Source organism: Lepidochelys olivacea (assembly GCF_965140295.1).
Source record: "Lepidochelys olivacea isolate rLepOli2 genome assembly, chromosome: 2".
Classification (NCBI taxonomy): domain Eukaryota; kingdom Metazoa; phylum Chordata; order Testudines; family Cheloniidae; genus Lepidochelys; species Lepidochelys olivacea.
The window spans coordinates 12,818,389-12,841,326 of NC_140412.1; positions in this window are offsets into that span (position 1 = coordinate 12,818,389).

The window sequence follows — 22,938 nt, forward strand, 5'->3', positions numbered from 1 at the left end:
TTCGCAGGAAATTTCTAAGTTCTTTGTTCCAATTTGCAATGAAATCAAATTTAGTAATTATGATGTTTCCCACAAAATAGAAATTCCAGTTCCCACACCGTTGTAGCTATTAGTACAGGAAAAGCACTTTGAGATCCCCAGAATAGTAGCAAAGAATTAAAGCAGCGAGATTATCTGGGCTGCATTTTTGCTTCTCCAGCTGTGGAGATAGCAGTCACAGAGGTTTCAGAGTAGCAGCCATGTTAGTCTGTATTCGCAAAAAGAAAAGGAGTACTTGTGCACCTTAGAGACTAACAAATTTATTTGAGCATAAAGCTTTCGTGAGCTACAGCTCACTGCATCCGATGAAGCGAGCTGTAGCTCACGAAAGCTTATGCTCAAATAAATTTGCTAGTTTCTAAGGTGCCACAAGTACTCCTTTTCTTTTTGCAGTCACAGAGGGTTTTTTGAACTGGCCTAATTCATTAGGAATTAATTCAAAACTCTGTAGATTAGGAAAAGGACTTTGAATTGTATTCTGAAGTGAATGGGAAGCTAGCGTCATTTACCAAGCACAGGTGTGCTAGTCTTTGTGGGGGCCTTTGCTTGATGTTGAATCAAACTCAGCCTCATTGTGGCAATTGCACTCAGGGCCAAGTAGTTGGAGCTGTAGTAGTCTAACTTGGAGGACGCTCATGGCTGGGTCCCTGTGTGAGAGGAAGGGGAGCAGCTTCCTGACCGGTTGAAGATGCAAAGAGGAATTCCAATTAACTGCAGCAATCTGCATGTCCAAAAAAAAGTGAGGCACTCAGTATCACCCCAAAACATCACGCTCCATTAACAATCTGAGGCTACCTACTCATAACAGTGGTGAGATTGGAGTATGGGCATAGTCCTCAAAGTTGTGCTTCCCCTTTTTAACCCATGTCATTCTTGTCTTTTCTGGGTTGAGCTTGATCCAGCTGCATATACATATCCACATATTTGTTCCAGGCATTAGGATCTTGGTGATGGCAGCGGTTGCTTTAGTGGAGAAGGATACATGCAACTATCCACTAGCGGGCTGACACCACCGGAACATCTCACAGTCAGTCCAAGTGGTCTCTTGCAGCATGGGATGTATGCATGAGCATGCAGCAGCCTCATACAATACCCTGCACAATCATGTTCTTCATGTTCACTGGGAGCAAGTTTTCTGTGTATTTCGTTGGAGTACAGTCGATGTCCACAGTGAGTGTTAGCTGTGTATAAACTGTTTAGTTCACTTCTTAAAGGTACTTTTTAATCCATGTTAAAAAAAATGACTCCTCAATTAACCAAGAACTCCAGCCTAGGAAAAAAACAGTGAACAGATTTTGAATCCAGCCAAGTCTCCTATTATAAATCTCAAGCTACCTGTATTTGCTGTTACAGCCCAGGTGCACTGGAGTTGGATTAACCACGCTAACCAAAGAGGAAACACAAGGGAGAGGGCTTTTGAACGTTATGAACTTTCCCAATAGCTCACAACAGCAGACTCTCCAGTGGCAAAGACTGACTCACTGAGAACATTCTGCATGTTCAATAGCTCCCAAAGTTTTTCATATCTTGCCTGTGGCTTGTTGGTCTAGTAGTTGTCTATTGAGCTGTAAAGTAAGTAAATGGGAAAATGGTCCTAGATCTCTTCATGGGTTTTTAGTTGTTGATTTCTTTTTGATTTTTAAACTCTGCCTGAGAGAAATCAGTGCCACTTCATTTGAGATTATATCTATATCTATCTATCTATCTACGGATACACACACTGGAATACCAAGAGTCACATCCCAAAGTAAGCACTGACAACTGAGTTTCAATTCAGTGTTAAGCAGGGGGTTTTTCTCAGAAAGGTTGATATACCAATAACTGTATGTAGCAATGCTGGTGGGTTCTATGATAATCCCTTAACTCTATTAGGTATGTTGTCTTCATGTTTTTTTTTCCCATTGCCATGTGATACAGATGTCCTTGCACTGGGAGTCAGATAACCTTGTCTTCAAATTGTATATTTGGTTTTTGCTATTCTTACAAGGAGGAAAAGATAAGATATGAGAAAGTAAGTTTTGATGAGATAAGTTCTGGTGTCCTAACAAAAAAAATAAGTGTTTTAAAATCCAGATGAAATGGCATGCTGGACCCAATCAGTCTTACAGAATAATCAAAAGTATGGGCAACAGGTCATTTGTAGGAGTTTTTTTTAATATATATATATATATATATATATATATATATTGTCTTATGAAACATTTGTAAGATTTTTGACAATATCTAGGGAAGGATTATTTGCAATTCATTTTTTCCCTTCTGGCTTTGCCCCTTCGAAGTGTCCAGCTTGTTCGTGATTTATTACTACTGGTCTTTTAATCAGAGACCACACAGAAAATCAGCGATAATAATATCAATATTGTTTGTTTATTTCTTAGTTTTGGTTGTTTCTTCTTCTTCTTCTCCTCCATTTTAGATTACATAAATCTTACAATTAAACACACTAGCTGTCCCAAATGTGCCAACAATAATGACAAATGATCAAATAAATGTTGAGTTTCTACCATTTTAGTGCCTTCATTCTGTAATTATGCATTTAAGAATTCACATCTCTATCGGTTATCAGTTGGCCTCGCATCATCTCTCATCAGCCTTTGGGTGGTTTATTCAGCTGTTACATGTCTAAATCCCAGACTGGGGCAGGGTCTATATTTGTTGTTTGTTTGTATGGCATCAAGTACAATGGGGATGTTATCCTTGTTTGAGATCCTTCTATACTAGGATGATAGAAATACAAAATAATGAATAAATTAATTAATTAAATAATAGCAAAAGTGGCAGCCAGTGACTAAAGCCAGAAGTCCAGGTCCCTTTCTCCAATTATCCTACCACAATACAATGCAATGTACAACCACCTCCAAACTCACTCCTATAAATATCGTTCGAATACTATTGGCATCCATTACCAAGCAAGAGAATGTTGTGAGATGCCTGAAAGTTTTCTGGAAGCAAGCAGACATATGGCACCAATATGATGATTATTATGGTATCCCTTAGGAACCCTAATTGGCAATGTGGGCCCTATTGTGCTTGGTACTGGACAGACATATAACCTATACCTGCTTCATGTAATAATCTGTCCCCCTCCAGTGGCATCTCTCCAGCTAGAGATTGAGACATCTGCTATAGCCTTAGCTCATGCAGTAGAGACACATACACTACGCACCAGAGGTCCCACCTTCAATCACGCCTGTTGATGACTGGGGTCTGTTGGTATCACAGACAAGCAACAAAGAACTCAGTAGACCTTTTCAGGAATTTTTTTGATACATTGTTTTTTAATCTAAAAATGCCAATTTGTCAAAACCAAAACTGGAGGAAAGGGTCGGTTTTGACAAATTTCTTATTTTAAAATATGTTGGGAAAAAAGTTTTAAAATTGTCAAAATGACCCATTTTGACACTTTAGAAATGAAAAAAATTGAAAAATTCTGATTCTAATTATAGTACAAAATAAATTTTAAAAGGTTGAAATTGAATTCAGAATGAAATGTCTGAGTGACATAAGCAAAAATATTTTTCTGGATTTTTCAGCTTGCAAAATTTCTGAGATTTCAACTTCAAATTTGGGACAGGAAAAAGTTTCAAAATCACAACTAATTTCTTGGGATGGGAAAACCGTTTCCCGCACAGCTCAAAGTCAGTCCCTGCTCCAGAGAGTTCACAATCTAGGTGTCAGAGAGGACACATCAAGTGGATGAAAAAGACAAAAGGTTTGGAGCTCAGTTGTGCGGAGGTGCTAACAATAAAACAAATAGGTTTAGTCCAAAATCAAAACTTAGCTCACCACTTACAGAACTAATACCAGACAGGAGTAATTTTTAGTCTTGAAGAGATGGTGATGTCCTTTATGTCCTCTGAAATTTCTATAAAGAATTCCTTACTGAGAGCCAGACCATGATGCTATTCCTTTACTGTAATGAGACTGCTTGAGGAGAAAAGTGCTATTTAACAGCCTTATGTGAATTGGAACAGAATTCACCCCAGAACCAAAATAAATGTAAGGGCTCAGATTTTTAACACTCCTACCAGAATTTGAACCCCCAATTCCCATTATAATTATTTTTTAAAAAAAACCTAAATTTAATTATTTTTTTAAAAAATCTCATATATTGGCTATGTGTATAATTTTCCTTTCTTTCTTAGGTGAATTCTTCAACACCAAGACTCATGGCTTGAAACACTAATTTCCTTTCTCCATCTTGTGAAATTTGTGCCCATAACTCCCCATTAGTTCAAAGGAGAATGGTCGCTGAATTGGAAAACTCCAGTGTGCAGTAGAATGGAACAGCTGATTTTATTATCATCTTCCAGATACAAGAAGGCTAATATGAAAAACAGAAAGTTGTACATGCTAAAAGTATGCTTCTTACAGCAATAGGTAGGTGGTCATCCTTGTTTGTAAGAAACAGCTGCATGAGACACCAGTGGAAATCTCCTTAAGGGAGTAGAAAGATTGTGTGTTTAAATGGAATATTTGCAGGTTTTAACTTTCATGCATGGAGATTAAGCTTCTATGGTAATGTATATATGTCGGGGGAAAGCTTAAACAAAGATTACAAAAGTAAATCCATAGTCATCTACGAAAGCTAAACAATTACCATGGAATATGTAGGCATCATATTTTATTAAAATATATACACTTGTAATAGTATGCAATCGTTTGCTAATCTTATTTGTAATTCCTGCTTCTGTACACTTTACAGATTTTTTTTTTAAACTCTTGGGCAGATTCAATTACCTGTGACTCAATAATTTACAAGGTACAAAAGAATGAGATAACAATTTGATAAACAGAGCTAAACATAATGGTGCTAGATGCTGATGCTGTTTTATTCAACCATGAGGAGCTTCTAGCTCACGCCTGAGCTATTTTGTTGGATTAATAATACTGTTTATGAATTTTTTAAATTGAATTTTCCCACCTCTTTGATTTTTGTCTTCCAATTTGCTTCTACAATGAACTATCCTCTGTTGTATTGGATTTTGGCTGACTTTTCACCTCTTGTCTCCTTTTAGGCCTGGATTTAAGGCCTCAGTTGAAAAAAGCTTGTGCTTATCTTTAAACATGTGCTCGAATTCCACTGATGTAAACAGGACTTAAATGCATGCTTAATTATTTTGTTGAGATGAGACTTAAGTGCAGAATTCCATGTGTGACTCAAGGTAAAGAGGCTAGTGTCTTGATGAAACAACACAACTGTTCTGCTGATCTGTTGCCCTGCCACCTTGATTTTGTGGGAAACAAAGTTAAGTCACATGTTGTGAATCCTCAGAAGGGTGAAATTCAAGGTAGGCCCAGAATACTGAAAGAAGAGGCATTGTGGGATTGAAAGTTGATGCTATTCCAGTGTGTCATCATTGGAACAATGCCCCATGGTGGGTATTAGACAGCACTGGGCTGTTTTTCATGAGAGACATAAAAACAAGGTCTATCACCTGACTCACTAAGGTAATTAAAGATCTAACTTTGCCCAAGAGGAGGGTTGTTAATCTGGTATTTCAGCCACGACTTGTGATTTCCATGAAGTACAGTATTCCACAACAATACCTAAACTGTCGTGCAGTGTAGCTGTTAAACTGCTGACTTGTCCCATTCAAAAGAAGGCTACATTTCAGTTCCTGGTGAAGAGATTCAATTATACATACAGGCTAGGATTTTGGAAAATGTCTGATAGTGCATAAGAACATAGGAGCTTCCATACCAGATCAGACTATGGTCCATCTTGTCCAGTATCCTATCTCCAACAGTGCTCCTTACCAGAGCTTCAGGGGAGTGTACAGAACTGCCCAATTACAGAGTGATTCACCCCCAGCTTCCAATAGTTAGAGGCTTAGGGTTGCTATAACCATGGATTTGTGTTCCTGACCATCTTGGCTAATAGCCATTGATGCACCTATCCTCCATGAAATTATTTCATTAGTTTTTGAATCCAGTTATATTTTTGGCTACAACATCCTCTGGCAGTCCGTTCCACAAGTCAGTTCTGTTATGTGTGTGAAAAAGTATTTCCTCTTGTTTGCATTAAATCAGCTGCCTATTGAATTTCATTGGGTGACCCCTGATTGTTTTGTTTTTTTGTATTGTGTGAAAGGGTAAAGAACACTTCTCTGTTCACTTTCTCCACACCATTCATGATTTATAGACCTCTATCATATCCCCCCCCTCCTTAGTTGTCTCTTTTCAAAGGTGAAAAGCAGTAATCTTCTTGGTCTCTGCTCATATGGAAGCCATTCCATACCCTTGATCATCTTTGTTGACCTTCTCTGAACCTTTTCAAGTTCCACTACATCATTTTTCAGATGCAGCAACTAGAACTGAACACAGTATTTAAGGTGTGGGAGCACCATGGATCTATATAGTGGTATTATGTTATTTTTCTGTCTTATTTTCTATCCCTTTCCTAATAGTTCCTAACATACTGTTAGCCATTCAGAATACTGCTGTGCATTGAACTATCCATGGTGAAGCCAAGTTCTCTTTCCTGAGCGGTAACAGCTAATTTAAAACCCATTAGTGTATATGTATAGTTTGGGTTATTTTTTCCAATGTGCATTACTTTGCACTTATCAGCGTTAAATTTCATCTGCCATTTTGTTTCCCAGAAACCCAGTTTTGTGAGACAGTTTTGTAAGAGCTTGCTAAACTCCTCACAGTCAGCTCAGATTTAACTATATTGAATAATTTTATATTGTCTGCAAATTTTGCCACTTCACTGTTCATCCCCTTTTCTAGAATATGTTAAACAGCACCAGTCCCAGTGCAGATCCTTGGGGAGCTTTGTTGTGTACCTCTCTCCATTGTGAAAACAGACCATTTATTCCTACCTTTTCTTTCCTATTTTTCAACCAGTTACTGATCCATGAGAGGACCTTGCCTCTTATCCCATAATTTCTTAGTTAAGAACCTTTGGTGAGGGACCTATTCAAAAGCTTTCTGAAAATCCAAGAACCCTGCATTGACTGGATCACCCTTATCCACATGCTCATTGACTCCCGCAAAGCATTCCAGTAGACTGGGGAGGCATGACTTTCTTTTACAAATGCATGTTGACTCTTTTCCAACAACTCGTGTTTATCTTTGTGTATAATTCTTCTCTTTACTGTAGTTTTAGGTACTGACATTCAGGCCCATGAAAGAGGCCTGATGTTCATTAAATATTCAGCCCCCAACCTCTGAAAATAAGGCCCATTTCATGGGAGCAAATTGGGTATTTAATATAATCAGCTACATTTGAAAATCTTCTCTTCAGAGTTGTCACCACTGAACAGCTATCTCTTTGCCCCCAGTTACAACACACTGATATCTAAGATACTATTGTTTTTTTTCTTTACACCTGGGATAGAAACTAGCTGCAGTAACTGTGTGGTGCAATTCAGCAAATATGCACTTTTCAAAAGGGGGGATTCACTATGAATGCGTGACAGCCACCATCTTGACTGATATATCTGAAATTGAACTGGATAATGTAAAGAGCCAGATTCTACAGACAGGAAGTCTAGCTAGCAGACAAGGGGAACAGGAAGTTGTCACCCAATTTAGCACCATGCAAATCTCTCTCTTGCTGAGGCAGGAGGCTTACATGGTGACCTACTGTTTTGAGCGCCCTGAGAAAGTATCACAAACACACTTTTTTTTCCCTAAGGAGGAAAATGCCTTAGCCCAACATATCCCCAGGATCCTGTCCTAGAAAAAGGAACCCCTTTTGGGCCACAGTTTGGAGCATGTGAGCTCACAGCTTGTGAGCGCAGCATGGCCACTAGCTCCGATTTCCTCAGAACAGCTGCTGACAGACCTCATTGCACACACAGCTTTTCTAACCGCCTCTTGGTGAGCTCAACATCTGTTGGTTTTTTTTGCTCATCCTGCCTTTTCTGCTGCCTACACATCTTTACACCTTAGTTCTATATCCTTTACCCAAAATAAACAAACAGAAAATAACAAAACTGTAACCTTTTCTTTGTGTCCAACCTTCTCACTTGTCAATCTCTTAAAATCTAGTTTATCAGTGCTTCAAGTATGAACCTCAGTCAATCAGTAAACTGTATTATGTCACTGTGACACTTTCAGGGGTCATCCAGAACTATGGGTGACCTTAGCAGAAGAGAGATTTGTTGGTGTGAAACTGAGTGATATCTCCCTGTCACCCCAGTTTGTTAGCTAGCCAAACAAACTCCCTTGCCTTGCAGGAAACATTTGATAAGCACAAGCCTCCTGGAAGAGTGTCCCTGTCAATGAACACTCACAGAAATTACAGTCTGCTGTCTACAAAGAGACAATATAAACATCAGCCTGTTGGCTTGGCTGAGGATTCACACTTTACTTTAACATACTGGGACAAACTTATAGTTAAACCAATAAGCTTATTAATAAAGAAAAGATATTGAAGTGATACTAAGCAAAGATACTACCGACATGATCTTCTCGCTGAGACAACTACAAGAGAAATGCAGAGAACAAAAAAAGCCCCTCTACATAGCCTTTGACGATCTCACAAAGGCTTTTGACTTTGTCAGTAGAAGTGGACTATTCACACTTCTAGAAAAGATTGGATGCCCCCCAAGCTCTTAAGTATGATTTGATCCTTCCATGAAAACATGTAAGGCACAGTCCACTACGATGGCTCAGCGTCTGAGGCTTTCCAGATTCATAGTGGAGTCAAGCAAGGCTCTGTACTTGCTCCAACTCTGTTTGGGATTTTCTCCTCCCTGCTACTGAAACAAGCTTTTGGTTCCTCAACTGATGGAAGCTATTTGCACACAAGATCTGATGGAAAGCTGTTCAATCTTGGAAGGCTCAGACCTAAAACCAAGACTTAGGAGGCCCTTATCCAACACCTCCTCTTCGCTGATGAAGCAGCAGTTACAACCCATCTCCAAAACCTCATGGACAGTTTTTTCCAAAGCCTGCCAAGACATTGGGCTCACTGTAAGCCGAATAAAGATTAACATAATGTGCCAAGGAGTTGAGGAAGCACCCTCCATCAAGATCAACAACAATGAACTCAAAGTGGTGAACAAGTTCACATACCTGGGGTCCACTATCGCAGTCAACCTTTCACGTGAAACAGAACTCAACATCTGCATTGGAAAAGCCACCACAACAATGTCTAGACTGAACAAGAGGGTATGGCAAAACAACAAACTGATGGAACACACAAGATCTGTGTGTATTGTGTATGTGTTATCAGCACACTTTTGTACGGGAGCAAGACATGGACCTTATACTCTCATCAGGGAAAGAGACTCGACAGCTTTCATATGAGTTGCCTTTGTCAAACCTTTGGCATCTCCTGGAAGGACAGAGTCACCAACACTGAGGTGCTCAAATGGGCCAGCATGCCCAGCATGCAAACAGTTCTCAAACAGAGACGCCGCCACTGGTTTGGGAATGTGTGCTGAATTAATGATGGGTGCATCCCAAAGGACATTCTCTATGGTGAATTGACATTTGGAAAAAGACCCAAAGGATGCCCAAAATAGCGCTTCAAGGGTGTGTGAAAGCGAGACCTCAAAGAAATGGACATGGACATGGACAAATGGGAAGATCACACTCAAGACCTCAGCTTTTGGAAACAAGAGCTTAACAAAGGTCTCTGGAGTTATGAGAGGAAGCCGTCCAGCTTAGCAGAGGAGAAAAGAACTCACAGAAGGCATAGCCAAAGGGTCAGAACATCACCTTTAAATGTGACTGATGTTACAGAGATTGTCTCTCTCGAGTGGGTCTCTTCAGCCACGTTCATGGCTGCCATAAAACCAACTGAGTAAACTCTTTACCTCTCAGGGGCATGTCCCCAGGGTATCTCAAAACTGAAGGTTGTCTACCACTACTAAGCAAAGATAATACAAACAGAAATGGTTATAAATACAACAAAAGTATAACATGCATCTAAGAGACCACAAATAAGCTTAGCAGACTCCAGTCTTGGTCTAAAGAAGGTTTTTGCACCTACAGCCACTTCTCAGCATTACCAAGCCACATGGCTGGGGATCCATGCAAAGAGGGCTGACCGATTTGTTCTCTCGGTGATGGATACCAAAATATCTTTTTGCTTCACCTTGTATTTCCCCAAAACTCATTGTTTTGACACCAGAGACAAGACAACCTCCTGTGGCCTTGGTCTCTCAGAGAGACTTCACATCCCCCCAGTCAACCTGGCTTTCCCTACAAATGGAGATTCCTTTGTGTTAATTTCCCAGTGCAGTCTAATATTTATGAGTATCCCATTACACCTTGCATTTGCTGAAGTTAGCATTTGACACAAGCAGAAAGGAAATGTCAAAATCAAGATACGTTTGGTCTATGTCTTAGCACAAGCTAGGGAAGTACCTTCACAGACCAGTACTTGGAACGCTAGTATCCAAAACAAAGATAAGGAAGGAACAGAACAACAATTTAGGGAACTGGGACAAACTGATGGGTTGGATTTTAGTGGCATGCAAAAGCAATGTGTAACTTGTAAAATCATATAAATAATACCAGCTGAAATGTGTAACGTGGGGAGCAGAATTTCTGTGTAAGGTGAATGTAACATGGCAGTACGAAACTGGTATCGTAAGGAAACTTTTTCCTTTACCATATTAATAAACCTGACTGACATTGGTTATTTGGTCTCTTGAGTATATTTCATAGTGAACCAAAGGACCAAGGAATTGACTATTTATCAACATTCATGAACCTTTAATACGTACATTTCAAAATGGTATTAATCCCTTAGTATGTTATCAGCTTTCATTTGTTACTTTACGAAACACAAATATAAACCCCATGTTTATGCATGTGCAATTTGGAACGCATGCTGCAGTTCTTCAAGATGAAATGTCCCACATATATTTAATTTATCATTTTTATTAATAAAAGATATAGTAGTGACACTAAGCCAGAAAGGGTTAAGTAACCAGCAGGCTAAGTGACCCAAGATCAACCTTTAAAAACATATTAGAGAAGTACTGAAATGGTAAACAGGGTCATTTCTTATAGATAGTTATCAAAAACATGTTAGATAGGCCAGAGTGTTTGAAATGCAAACTGGTATTGTAGAGAATTAGAAATAAATACAAATTATAGTTGCCTGTTAAAACAATGTGATTTTATTAGCTTGTAGATAGTAAACTTCTATTCCTGCCTGTTACTATATTCTGCTGATTCAGAGATCAAAATGGAATATTAGCAATTGGATAAAACATATGGTTTAATAATATCATTGTCTTTACTACAAACTTAAAAGAAAAATAAACTACTGATGAACCTTTGGATGGTTAATGGCCTTATGGTAATCAACACAATTACTTACCTGTGTAAGTAAATAGGAATAGGAATTAACTGTTCAAAATAGGAATTGGCTGTTCAAAGCAACAATGTACATTACCTAGTCTTTGTGTTACCTGCAGTCAAGAGGCTATCACAGAGATAGCCAGAGATCTATAAAAGAATTTTGGGACCGGATCATTTTTTCATCTAATGTCTGCTTGAACCTTATCAGGGGAGACAATCCCAGCAACCACGGTCCCAATAGTCATAATCACATTATAAAAATTAAAATTCTGGTTCGGTTGTAGGCCAAAATGAACCTATTGTTATAATATATACATACGTTCTAAAGACATGTCAGGCTCCCTTTCTCTGGCCTGGGTAGCACTACCGATGATATGAAGAAACCATCTATCTGATAATAGCAAGAGACTCAGTCAGCCCAGCCCTCCATCTTCTCTCCCAGTCACTTCAGAACAGAGGATTTGACCCCCAGTGACTCTGGAGTATTCTATATAATAGCCATGTTGCATTATGGAACCACCATCTGCCTTGCCGTAAGTCATGAGAAATATCAGTATCCAGAAAACACTAGCTCTGAATCAACCATTGGCGCTTGCTGAGCATTGCTCAGAACCATGTTCTCCAGTGCAGCAAACATATTTTTCAAAGGGATTGTTTTAATTTCTCAATACCCTCTGTGTATTCCCAGGAATGACATTCATGCTTGAATTAAGAATTATGTTCAAATTCCAATCACCCACCTGAGTGATCAGAACACTCAAAGAAACAATGAAGAGTGATACAGCTCATCTAAAGGAATTGAGTGACAGAAGAATCAAAGCTCCAGCAACTCCCTTGTCTAGGTGATTCAAGGGGGCAGAGCACTTCAGCTCTGTTCACTGATGGATTACCTTCCTGAAAATATTCTTAAGTGACACGGCTTTGTGGTTTATCCAATTCACCTCCAGTAACTATCAGGTAACAAATAGGGTTTGGGAATATGGTAGCAGGAAAGTTGATATTTTTATAGTTCCCCTTGGAAATGCTGTATTAGTCAGTAGTTACCTTTATTTTTTTTAAGTATTCTAAAGTTTTATATTGAACCAAATTATTTCCTCACTCTGTGCCAGAATTATATGGAGACCCAGCTGTGAAAGATATTTCATCATCCTCTCCCTGACAATACAGGATTATTCCCTGGAGTGAATGTTCCTGTGTTTCATCCAGACTGTTTTTTGAAGTCAGAAATAGTGGAGCTTCCATGACTCTCTTTGAAAACAACAAGGAGTCCAGTGGCACCTTAAAGACTAACCAATTTATTTGGGCATAAGCTTTCGTGGGTAGAAAACCACTTCTTTAGGTACAAGTGGTTTTTTTACCCATGAAAGCTTATGCCTAAATAAATCTGTTAGTCTTTAAGGTGCCATCAGACTCCTTGTGTATTTGTGGATACAGACTAACACGGCTACCCCAGATACATGACTCCCTTTGGGATGCCCCTCTGCAGCTGAATAGATGCAAATATCAGAAAGTGGTCCCTGATGTTCAGCGTAAATTTTCCTTTTCTTAATTTCATCCTATTACTTCTAGTTTAACTTCCTTCCTTGTACAAAAGGAAGGAAGTTAAAGTCAAATAAATTCCAATTAGAAATAAGGTCAGGTTTCAGAGTAACAGCCGTGTTAGTCTGTATTCGCAAAAAGAAAAGGAGGACTTGTGGCACCTTAGAGACTAACCAATTTATTAGAGCATAAGCTTTCGTGAGCTACAGCTCACTTCCTCAGATGCATATCGTGGAAACTGCAGCAGGCTTTATATATACACAGAGAATATGAAACAATACCTCCTCCCACCCCACTGTCCTGCTGCTAATAGCTTATCTAAAGTGATCATCAGGTGGGCCATTTCCAGCACAAATCCAGGTTTTCTCACCCTCCACCCCCCCACACAAATTCACTCTCCTGCTGGAGATAGCCCATCCAAAGTGACAACTCTTTACACAATGTGCATGACAATCAAGTTGGGCTATTTCCTGCACAAATCCAGGTTTTCTCACATCCCCCCCACCCCCATACACACACAAACTCACTCTCCTGCTGGTAATAGCTCATCCAAACTGACCACTCTTCAAGTTTAAATCCAAGTTAAACCAGAACATCTGGGGGAGGGGGTAGGAAAAAAACAAGAGGAAACAGGCTACCTTGCATAATGACTTAGCCACTCCCAGTCTCTATTTAAGCCTAAATTAATAGTATCCAATTTGCAAATGAATTCCAATTCAGCAGTTTCTCGCTGGAGTCTGGATTTGAAGTTTTTTTGTTTTAAGATAGCGACCTTCATGTCTGTGATTGCGTGACCAGAGAGATTGAAGTGTTCTCCAACTGGTTTATGAATGTTATAATTCTTGACATCTGATTTGTGTCCATTTATTCTTTTACGTAGAGACTGTCCAGTTTGACCAATGTATATGGCAGAGGGGCATTGCTGGCACATGATGGCATATATCACATTGGTGGATGTGCAGGCACACATTTTTTAACAGTGAGGGTAATTAACTAGTGGCAGAAACTACCAAGGGAAGTAGTGGATTCTCCATCTCTTGATGTCTTTAGGCCATGACTGGATGCCTTTCTGGAACATATGCTTTAGCCATACACAAGTTACTGGGCTCAATACAGGGTAATGGGGAAAAATTCTAGGGAATGTGGTATACAGGAAGTCAGGCTAGATGACCTAACAGTTCCTTACAATCTATGAGGTAGAATTTATAATATAGTCCACTGTGATGGCTGTCCTGTGTGGCAAGTCATGGTGGGAAAAAGGAATAGGAACTTTACTGTAAAAATAACTCTCTTTTCCCAGTCTGAGATACTTTACAGAGACCCTTTTGGGCACAATAAGAGCTTAACGCGAGATAAACTGTGGCTCTCAAAATTTCAGTGCTGCTAGTTTCTCCTATTTTTCTTTTACTTCTGTCTCTACTTTACCAATGCTTTCTTTCTGTTTATGTGCTATGCATATATGTCTCACTTTGTGTAAAAGGTCTGCAGTTTTTGGTTAGAAATCATGGTTTTAACTTAAATAAATATTTTCTTAATTTGCACCTACATTCCCATCTGTCTGCTCCATCTTGGGATACAAAGCATTCAGGTGTCAAGTCCTGGTGTATCAGATGAGGGAGTAATATAGGTGGAAAGTCAGTGAGAGGGAGAGAAACTACTCTTGATGGCAGGAACTACACAGAGTTTGGTGCAATTGTGTGAAGGCAATGAGAGGGTGCCTGTCCTAACTCAGATGAGGGAGCCAGGAGGCCAGCCGGTGGAGACCAGAACTTTCTGATGAAGGCTATTGCTGCGGAAACCAGCAATTGGGAGGCAGAGAAGACATTTCAGGAAAGATTAAAAATAAAACTTCAGAAGCTTTTCAACTCACCACCAGCAGGGTGTCCTGCTCCAACAGTCAGATCAAGAGTGCAGCCTGCCTCATTCAATCTGTACCTTAATCATAGAATCATAAAATCCTAGGACTGGAAGGGACCTCAAGAGGTCATCTAGTCCTGTCCCCTCCACTTATGGCAGGACTAAGTATTATCTAGACCATCCCTGACAGGTTTTTGTCCAACCTGATCCTAAAAATCTCCAGTGATGGAGATTCCACAACCTCCCTAGGCAATTTATTCTAGTGCTTAACTACCCTGACAGTTAAGAACTTTTTCCTAATGTCCAACCTAAACTGCCCTTGGTGTAATGTAAGCCCATTGCTTCTTGTCTTATCCTCAGAGGTTAAGGAAAACAATTTTTCTCACTCTTCCTCTTATCAACCTTTTAGGTATTAAAAACTGTTATCCTGTTGCCCCTAAGTCTTCTCCTCTCCAAACTAAACAAACCCAATTTTTTTCAATCTTCCCGCATCGGTCATGTTTTTTAGACCTTTAAACAATTTTTGCTCTTCTCTGGACTTTCTCCAATTTGTCCACATCTTTTCTGAAATTTGGCACCCAGACCTCCAGTTGAGGCCATATCAGCATGAAGTAGACCGGGTCGGCTCCAGGCACCAGCTTTCCAAGCAGGTGCTTGGGGTGGCAATTAGAATGGGGCAGCAGTCTATGTCACATGATGGCAATTTGGCGGCAACTTAATTTGGCGGCGACTGCTTGGGGCAACAAAATTGGTAGAGCCGTCCCTGGAAGTAGAGCAGAAAAATTACTTCTCGTCTCATGCTTTCAACACTCCTGCTTACATATCCCTGAATGATGTTTTCTTTCTTTTTTGCAACAGTGTTACACAGTTGACTCATATTTAGCTTGTAATCCACTATGATCCCCAGATCCCTTTGCACAGTACTCCTTCATAAGCAATCATTTCCCATTTTGGATGTGTGCAAATGATTGTTCCTCCCTAGGTGGAGTACTTTGCATTTGTCCTTACTGAATTTCATTCTACCAACTTCAGACCATTTCTCCAGTTTGTCCGGATCATTTTGAATTTTAATCCTATCCTCCAAAAGAACTTGCAACCCCCTCCTAGCTTGGTATCATCTGCAAACTTTATAAGTGTACTCTCTATGCCATTATCTAAACACTTGATGATGAAGATATGGAACAGAACCAGACCCAAAACTGATCCCTGTGGGACCCTAGCTGATATGCTCCTCCTTCCTGACTGTGAAACACTGATATCTACTATCTGGGAATGGTTTTCCAACCAATTTTGCATTCACCTTATAATAGCTCCTTCTGGGTATTATTTCTGTAGTTTGTTTATGAGACGGTCATGTGAGACCGTAACAAAAGCCTTATTAAAGTCAAAATGTACTACATCTACCACTTCCCCTATCAATAATGCTTATTCTCCCATCAAAGAAAGCTATTAGGTTGGTTTGACATGATTTGTTCTTGACAAATCCATGTTGACTGTTACTTTTCAAGTTGCAGTGGGGGAGGTTTAGATTGGATATTAGGAAAAACTTTTTCACTAAGAGGGTGGTGAAACACTGGAATGCGTTACCTAGGGAGGTGGTAGAATCTCCTTCCTTAGAGGTTTTTAAGGTCAGGCTTGACAAAGCCCTGGCTGGGATGATTTAACTGGGAATTGGTCCTGCTTCGAGCAGGGGGTTGGACTAGATGACCTTCTGGGGTCCCTTCCAACCCTGATATTCTATGATTCTATGATTATCACCTTAGTATCTTCTAGGTGTTTGCAAATTGACTGCTTAATTATTTGCTTCATTATCTCTCCAGGTACTAAAGTTAAGCTGAGTGGTCTATAATTCCCTAGCTTGTTCTTATTTCCCTTTTTATAGATTGGCACTATATTTACCCTTTTGAAGTCTTCTGGAATCTCTCCCATCTTCCATGACTTTTCAAAGATAATCACTAATGGTTCAGATATCTGCTCAGTCAGCCCCTTGAGTATTCTAGGATGTATTTTATCAGGCCCTGGTGACTTGAACACATCTGATTTGTCTAAGTAATTTTTTACTAGTCCTTTCCATATTTTAGTTTCTGATCCTACTTCATTTTCACTGGCACTCATTATGTTAGATGACCAACAATCACTACCAACCTTTTTCATTATGCCACTTTCTCTCACCAACCTAGCCTACCTCAATCAGTGCATACCTGAGTGCTGGAAGATCATTATTCAAAAGTTTTGTTACCAATCTCCCTCCCTCAAATAAAAAAAAATAACTATTGTGCATGGATGAGGTACAGTTTTCAAACTCTTATCCGCTATATCTAACCCAGCTTTTGCTAGTATAAGTGAAAACACTTTTATACCCAATTGACTACCGACCTGCCAAATTTCAGTTTTCAACCTCAAACTTTTGGGGGCTAAGGATTCTCAAAATAAGGATGATTTATTTATGCATTTTAAAATAAGTGCATGCATTTTATAAAAGTGCATTTTCTCATTCCCTCTCCTCTACTCTCCTTATATTAAAAACTTGCTGAATTGTTTTTTTTACTAAAACTTTTAAAGGAAAAATTCACCCTTAGGCTGAGATGAGACGTGGGGAAAATTTCAGGCCCTGATCTTCAGAACACTTACACACATGCACAGTAGTGATCTCGTTGACTTCTCTGATGGGTCCATGGGTAAGAGATGTTAGAGAAGGAAAACAGTCTCCACATGGATTCATAAATGAAGAGGTCCAGAGAAAGGGAACTTTTTAAATAAAAAACACTAACTCCAATTGTTTCATACATTCTTTCAGCACAGGAGATCATCTAAGAGGGAGATTCTAACTGCTAACCCTGCTGTAAGCATAAAAACTAAGAGAAAGAAAAATTGTGAGGGCTGCATTCATAAAATTCAATGAGCTAGACTAAACTGAAAGGAAGCTTTCACAAACCTCCCTCTATTCATTTCCTGTCTTATTTTCTCCTTTTGTCATTCACCTTTCTGCAGCCCTCTCTCCCCATAGACACCAGAAAATAGAATTAATTTAACACAGAGAGGTTTTATAAAATCATGAATAACTCTGGAGCTCCCACTTTCATACCCCACAGTTCTTTGTATGTTCCTTGTTTACTCAACAAGGACAACTTACCCTTACTAGGTCAGAGAGAGAGAGAGAGGCAGCTACATTTACCCATCTGCAACTTATAACAGTCATCCTTTGTTCTGGAAGGAATATAACAGCATCTTCCTAACTTTACTCATGCTTGCATAGTAGATGAAACCTGAGACACAGCTATGCTTCTTCCCCATAGCCCACCCCCAGATATAGTGCCAGATGATATGGGTGTTGACTGTGTAGCTCTATCTAAGGTACTTAGATATGGCCTCCATCACCGAAGCATCTGAGAACTTCACAGTCTTTATGTATTTATCCTCACAACACCGCTATGAGGTAGGGAATTGCTATTATCCCCATTTTATAGATGGGGAACTGAGGCACAGAGAAGATACGTTACTTGCCCAAGGTCACACAGGGAGTCTTGGAAGAGCAAAGGTTTTCACCCAGGTGACAAGTCCTAAGCTAGCACTCTAACCATTGGACAATCTTTGCTTTCCATAGACTACTTTCCATAGACTACAGTACATTGCATGGTGTCAAGTATCAGGGGGTAGCCTTGTTAGTCTGTATCCACAAAAACAACAAGGAGTCCGGTGGCACCTTAAAGACTAACAGATTTATTTGGGCATAAGCTTTCATGGGTAAAAACCCCACTTCTTCAGATGCAACTGAAGAAGTGGGTTTTTTTTTACCCTCAAGAGCTTATGCCCAAATAAATCTGTTAGTCTTTTAGGTGCCACTCTACTCATTGTTGTTTTTATACAGTACACTATCCATGAGAGAAAACAAAACACTCAAGAAACCCTATATTTTCTTTTTTGTAAATTTACTCTGTGGCTTCTGGTTATTTCCTGCCTGAAAGATACAGCATTAGAGAGTGTGAAGGTATAAGGGTATAAGGGATAAAAGATCAGTAGCTGGCTGATTAGCCCCAACTGCTGTCCTTGGGAAAAGACCTGCAGCTTAATGGGCTGATGCTCATAAAAGGAGGAACAGGAAATGGAGAGGAGCTGCAATACCTTCCAGAAGCTGGAGCTACTGCTGTGAGGAAGTGTAATCACAAAGGCTCTGAGGTAAGAGCCCCCACTTTTGGGCTGAGGAACTTACAGGGGTGATGGACAGACTTGGGGAAGTCTGGTCTTGTTTTGTTGAGGAGACTTGAAAGAAAAGAAAATAAACCACAACAAGTGACCCTGCTGGAAATTGCTTTCCTGACCTGTGTGAGAAGATTCCAGACAGAATTCCCTCAGAGAATGTGTTGGCACAGCAAGAGCAAGGCTGGGTCCAGTCAGAAGAGGTGGCTATAAGACAGGGCCCAATCATTTGCAGCGTGAAAGACCAAGAAATTTAAAATATTGACTGGTGTCATTATTAAGGTTAATGCTGTATTAAGTTGCAGAGTGGAGATTGAAAAGAAATCTCCATTTTGTTATGAATACCAGAAGAAGCTGAGACTGACTTTGATACAGTAATTCAGTTTTTAGAATCAACATTGCCTTATGATTGTATTCTGGGCCTGATTCAAAGCTCCCGCTGACTTAATTTGGACTCTGGAATCAGGGCCTCTCAGCAGGTTTCAAAATCCATGGGTAAAAATGCGTGTGTCTGCCATGTTCAAGTCATTGCTCTTATCTAGAATGTTGTGTGTTTTTCATCTATAAGGACTAAAGTGGTGCATAGGGGTGTAGTAAAATACAAGGGAATGAGAATTCATGTTTTTCAGACCTGGCTAAAACAAATCCAGTTATATAGAAGAAGACATCTGCACCTTAGATCATAATTTATTTCATTAGAGATTAATGTCTCCGATCTTTCCCCACCCAAATTACAACGAATAGATGTGGACAAAATATATTCCTTTTAAATGCAAGATTGGTATTTCTCAGTGAGCAAAGTACCATGGTGATGAACATGCTATCAAAATGTAGAGAGAATGGGCAGGAAAAAAGAGATGTAGGCAGTGATAATGGGTCCAATGTTGAAGCTCTGTAATCCTCTGCTCCCTACATCACAGTAATATGATTATGTATTTGTGTTTGGCAATATGGTCCAATGGATAGGGCACTGTACTTGAATGAGGAAACCTGCCATCTATTCCCAGCTCTATCTCTGACTGTTGGCAAGTCATGTCACTTCTGTATGTTGCTATTTCCCCTCCAACCCTACATCTGTCTTGTCTAATTAGACTTTAAGATCTGTAGGTAAGTGTGGTATCACATTCTGTGTTTGCCCAGTGCCTAACACAATGGGGCCCTGATCTCACTTTGGGATTCTAGGAACTACTGTATTACAAAATAATACTATTTGAAAAGCTAGAAGTACCAAAGGACATTGCAAGCAAGCTCTGCTTTGGGACTTATTTGCAAGGGGGGTTCATGGGATTTGTTGTGAGTGCCTTTGAGGAAGTGTTTTATAAGCTTGACACAACCAATAGAGTATTAAAATTATTTAAGGTGGGATTTTCACAAGAACTCATTGTTGCCCTAACTCAGCCCCCAGGGAAGTCATGGTAAAAACGCACTTGACTTTCATGGGATCAGAGTTGAAAATCCCACCCTTAAAAAAAAAACATCTGAAATATTTTTGTCAGATTCTCAGGCAGGTGTAAATCAGCATAAACTTTCATGGGGTGAGCTGATTTATAGCAGATGAGTGGCCCTTAGTGATTGTACTTTGTGCAACTATTGTTCATTACAACATCAGTATTAAAGATTATTTTCATAGGTCTCATGGGGTGCTTACTTCAATGAAGTACTTTTGCATGGGGTTGCATTGTCCTTCAATAATTTTGAATCATTATATTCTAGCACAAACCTGCCTCCACCCTCCTTTCCTTTTCCCCCCCTACTTCATTGCTAGCATGTACCTAGGATACTTCTTGAAGACTCTGTATTGACACATTTTGGAACTGGACAGTAGGAATGTTTACATCTTATTCTTATTTGTCAAAAATTGATCAATGTCTTAATTGATGTAATACTCTGCTGTACATGTATAATTATATGTAATCTACCTCCCCTTCCTTGGAGCACACCCCATTAAACTGGGTTTTAACATTGCTTATGGTTTTGTTTTCATACCACTGAACTATACATACATACCAGTGCTGATTTTCACATTGAGTGGAGATTCAATACCAGAAAATCCTGAATAATTCGGACTGGGGAAGAATTAAAGTGAAAACTGTTCGTCCGTATTAGGTGCTTATTTGACCCCATTACCATAGTATCTGAGCACTTTACTGGCCATGATAACGAGGTCATATTCTGTGCATTTGGTCAGGAGAAGAATTCAATTGGAATTGATCTTGCCCCTGGACTTCCTTACCAATCATGCCATTCCAAAGCTTTGACTCACGTTCAACTTTTGCATTAAAATTGCCAAGGAGTATGAGCTTGTCCTCTTTGGGTACGGCAGAGAGAATTTGGTCAAGTGTGGCATAAAATCCTTCTTTGGTTTCATCAGTGTCAAAGGATGGAGCGTACGCACTGATGAGTGTTGCATGCCGATTCTTGGCAAGTTTAAAGTGGAGGGTCATTAGTTGTTCATTGATGCTAACGGGTAATTTCAAGAGTTGGTTGATGATTTCATTTTTGATAGCGAAACCAATGCCATCGATTTATATCATTCATCTTCACCAGCTCCTTTCCAAAAAAAAGAGTATAACCATCACCTCGTTCTTCAAGCTGTCCTTCTCCTCCATGTTGGGTCTCGCTCAATGTAGCAATGCTGATGTCATGTCTCTTGAGTTCTCTTGCCACAATTGTTCTTCGCTCTGGCCGATTACTTTTCAGGTTGTCCATCGGGGTTCAAACGTTCCAGCTTCCAAATTTCATTGTTTGGTTTCGACCGCAGTAAGGTCATCCCTCTAAACATAGTTATCCAGTCAGTGGGAGGCAAGGCAGTCTATGCTTAGGGCATCTTTTCTAGCTCTCCTCCACATGTGGGGTGAGCTGAGTGAATCTTAAAAAGGGCTGCTTCGTCATGGTTGCAATGGCTAAGTTGCACTCCTGCCTCTTTCCAAATGCAAAACCAGCCATCTGACAGCTGCCACTTGCATGCTGGTCTGTGACCAGGAGCTTTTGGTCATCACTGTCCTGCTCCCATTGCCACTCGCTGATGCATTGTGCTACATACTGTAGAAACATAGAAGAAAAGGATGGTCCCTTCCCCAAAGAGCTTACACTCTAAGTATTAGGTAAGAGAGAGTAGGTAGATAGCTGGGGGAGCACCAGGAAACAATGAGACAGTATTGGTCAGGAGGATCAGCATTACTCACAGAACACCAGGTGAGATTCAAATGAAGGTCCAGTTTTTAAATTGACCTAGTGTTTAGTGGGTTCTGATTCAGTATCCCATTCCAGAGATGGCACAAATCCTGGAATTTGCATCTGGGTTTAGATTTTAAAGTTCAGACCTGAACATCCCCAAACCTTGGAGTTCCATTAGGTTAATTATATGGTTGAGCTGATCAGGGAAATCAGATCTAGGTTGTCCATTTGGATTTTGAAACACCAGTTACATTTGGGATAGTTTTTATTTGTGGTACCACTCCACAGAGAGAGAGATAGCCATGTTTTGACTTGGGCCTGAGTTTTAGTTTGTGTTTCTATCTCCCCCACAATTTAGGGTCTTCAGAGTAAAAATGAAACCTAAACTGAGGCCCAAATAAAAAATATGGATGTATCTCTATAATGTAAGGACCAAATAAACCTCATGACCTTTCATTCCAAGTGCAGGTGCATTTATTTGACCCACTTTTTCTAATATAAACACAAAGTAACATGTACATATGTTTTGGTAGTTTAAAAATATATAATCAGTCCACCACACACTCGATCCTCTCCCTTGGAAGAAGATGAGAAAGAAAACAAGCCCTATGTGGCAGATGTTAGTCATGTGACAATGCATGACTGGAAAGCGCACAGATTTACGGTAGTGAGGGTAGTATAAGAACCTATATAGAATAGAATTCTCTTATTCTGTTACACTGGGTAAGATGAAATCAGAATCTTGCAATGAGGCCTAATGCACATATATATTAGAAAGCAATGGTAAGGTTACTCTTGCATTGTTAATTTAATTTCCAGACTTTTGAGTGCTTCGTTGTGCACCGTTATCATTGC